Source organism: Octodon degus, unplaced genomic scaffold (genome assembly GCF_000260255.1).
Source record: "Octodon degus isolate 3935 unplaced genomic scaffold, OctDeg1.0 scaffold00346, whole genome shotgun sequence".
NCBI lineage: Eukaryota > Metazoa > Chordata > Mammalia > Rodentia > Octodontidae > Octodon > Octodon degus.
The window spans coordinates 794,866-798,064 of NW_004524922.1; the positions used below are offsets into that span (position 1 = coordinate 794,866).

The 3,199-nt window shown below is 41.5% G+C and overlaps 1 pseudogene; it reads right to left on the reverse strand.

The window, feature by feature from the left end:
• Positions 1-1,140: 1,140 nt before the first annotated feature.
• Positions 1,141-2,646, reverse strand: LOC101565228 (annotated as a pseudogene).
• Between the last annotated feature and the right edge of the window lie 553 nt (positions 2,647-3,199).

Here is a 3,199-nt window from a genome sequence, read left to right on the forward strand (position 1 = left end):
ATCCAAAAGCTACAACTCTTGTTGCATAGGTCCTGCTTTACCTTGGTCTTAACCATCCAGCAGAAAAGTATAAAAATGAAGTATAAGAAGTAAAGCCATGCTCTTATGTTGAGCTATAGGGGACTCAGGACAACAATTTCTGACATTGCCAGTGAAGTGGAAGACCCAATACTACTATGGACTACTGAACTCTTTTACAATATTTTGCTGAGTTAACACACGTATAATATTCAAATAACAGAACTTAACAAAAGGAGGGGATACAGATGAATGTTCATTTTGTGTCCGTGTATTCAAAATGGTTAAGATAGATATATAGTTGTATTCTCTTAATGAATAGAGGGATTTGTTCTAATAGTGTTTGTAAATAGGATATCATGTCCAAATCTTGTATAGCAATTGACCACTAGGAAGAATGTATGCAATGTGTTAATTATTGAAACTGTCCTACCAATTTGGTTTGAAACTGTCTCATTGCTATTTTTTTCTCAATAAACCTATTTAGCATGAAGCTTGGTAGCTGCACAGTTGTTTGGTGTACAGTGGTAATGGCCTTAAGCAAAGTCCCACTGATGTCCCTGCATATGGAGCAGCTCACTCCAGATATTGGACACTAGTGCCCGAGCCACCATGAAATGCTGAAACAAAAGCAAGTCCTGGAGACTAAGGGCTGGCAGAGTTACAAAAATCAGCTGCCATGTCTTTTTGACATTAATGCACTGGGAGGGAAGTCATTCAAATTTGATATTATTTTTATTTAATTGTATGTCAGCATTTGAAATAAGTTATGGAAACCTTCAGGCTTTTCTAAAATAAAAATATTCAAAGGCTGAAGCATTTTATTGGACCTTTGGTGACAGGTGTGGCATTAAGGCATCCATTCCATCTGGAATGGAGCCCTGTGGAGGCCGTGTCAGGCCTGAGGTGGAGTGGCTTAATTCCCCATGATGCCCCATGGTGCTCTGTTGAAAGTAATGTAGAACTCGGTCATCTGTCAATCATAATAAAAATAAAGTCTCTGTTCTAACCCCTCTTCAGGTCTTCTTGTGGGCACAAAATTGTGCAAAACTGTTCAAGCACAAATGCAGCTTTAACCTCAAATAGTGTCATTCCCTCCTTCCTCTGATAAGTTTGCTTGGCTCAGCAGATGCAGAGAGGCTGGCTTGTACTTCTTCTAATTTCTTCCACAAGGCCTTCTCTTCAGACATCCACCTCTTCCCTGATGGCCACCAAATACAGGTTGATGACCCTATGCTTGAGCTCCTGTTCACAGATTATGGCCACCAGAGGGATGCGTGCTTCCTCACAGTGCTGCAACTGGTTCAGTAACTTTGGGTTCTTCTTGTAGAGCAGCTCAGCCTTGATACCAGCATCCCACAGCTCTGAGAGAAGCTTCAGTCTCTCTTCCAATAGCTTTTTCTGTGCAGATGCCACAAGAATCTGTGTTTGTGTGTTCTATATCTTCTCATTTGAAGCCTCTAGTCTCCACTTCATGAATGAGAAGATTTGCTCCACTCCAAGGCTGAGCTCCAAACAGGGCATTTTGTACACTTTGGGGTCGAACATGCCCATCAGGCCATCATAGCTCCCTCCAGCAGCCACACTGCACATGCCAAGGGGCTCTTCCCTTGCCTGGGCTGGAATCTGTAGTAGCACATCTTCATAGATCACCCCTGTAGAGTAGTTCAGACCTCGAGCAAGCCTCAGATGGAAAGAGAGCTTGTTGGCAATGCCAAACAAGATCAGATACTCAAACAGCAGCTTCAGATCTCCCAGGCCTTCCAAAGCTTGCTTGTTTTGGGACAGTTTAAGATCCTGGAGAAGGTGCTCCACCAGAGACACACTGCCATGTTGCTGGACATAGTCCCCAATGTGGTCAGCCACCTCAGGTGCAAGGCCCTTCTCTCCTCCCATCTCATTCTTCATGTCCTGCCAGGATATCTTGTCCAGCTTGTCCACTGAGGAACAGATGGTATGGAAAGTGCTATTAGGACCACCACAAATTGCGAAAATCCCATCTAGGATGCGCTGGACTTGATCTTGACCAGGAAGTCTCCTATCTGAAGTAAACTCAGGAACTCACTCATGATCTTCAAGCACTCTGCATCAGGGATCATAGGGTCAAATTGCCCATCAGTGTCAAAATCACACTGGTAGAATTCCCAGGATAGGCCATGGGTCATGGCTGGGTTATCTCGCTAATACACCTTTGCTGTATGGTAGGGTTTAATGTTGGTCAGTTTATTCATTGGTAAACACTGAGCAAAAGGAACAGTGTGGTCATAAGGAAGAGACAGCAACTCCCCACTCTTCAGGTCATAGATAAGCTTAGAGTCTTCTCCATACTTTCTGGTCAGGGTTTCCTTTAGTTCAATCACTTCTGCACCATGGTATTCGAAGCAGTGGGTGATAACATCAAAGATCTTCTCCCTAACTGCCATGTGCCAGGGACTATAGTCTCTTGTGCCATTGGGGATTTTGAGCACAACTTCTGTTTGCTTTCATCAGGGCCCAGCTGTGCCTCCAGTTTCATGAGTTTTTCCACTTCTTCCTCAATGTGCTGGGAGTCGGCCTTCTGTTGTTTGAGGCCCCGCAACGCTCTCCTTGAATTCGCACCAGCTCCTCCAGCACAGCACAATTTGCCATACCAATGGCCAACTGGAATGCTCTCTATCTGCACCGATGTGTGGAGACTCAGCCAGAGGAAAAAAAAAATTCTTTGAAAAATATATGCATGTTTTAGATCATCTACAAATTTTCGAATGATATTGTCAGGAGACTAAATATTGTACAGTCAAGATTTCAGTAGCATGGAAGAATATTTGATGAACTTTATTTTTTCACAGATAACTTTTTTATTAATTTTATTGAGAAACACTGAGCCAGTCTTAAAACCAATTAATAGGACAGTTTCAATAATTATATTGCATATTGTTATCTTCTTAGTGCTTATTCATAGTACAAGAAGCAGACAAGATATCCTGTCCAAATACTATTAGTACAAATCTTTCTTCTCATTGAATTAAGACAAAGCAGCTAGATATCTATCCTATTTTTTCACTTTATTTATTTATTTATTTATTTATTTATTTGACAACTCATACAGAACTTTACTTAACAAAGTAATATGAATTTCACAGTATTTGCTGTAATACATGGTATTGTCTTACAACCAGCTATCCCTATTACCAGATATATG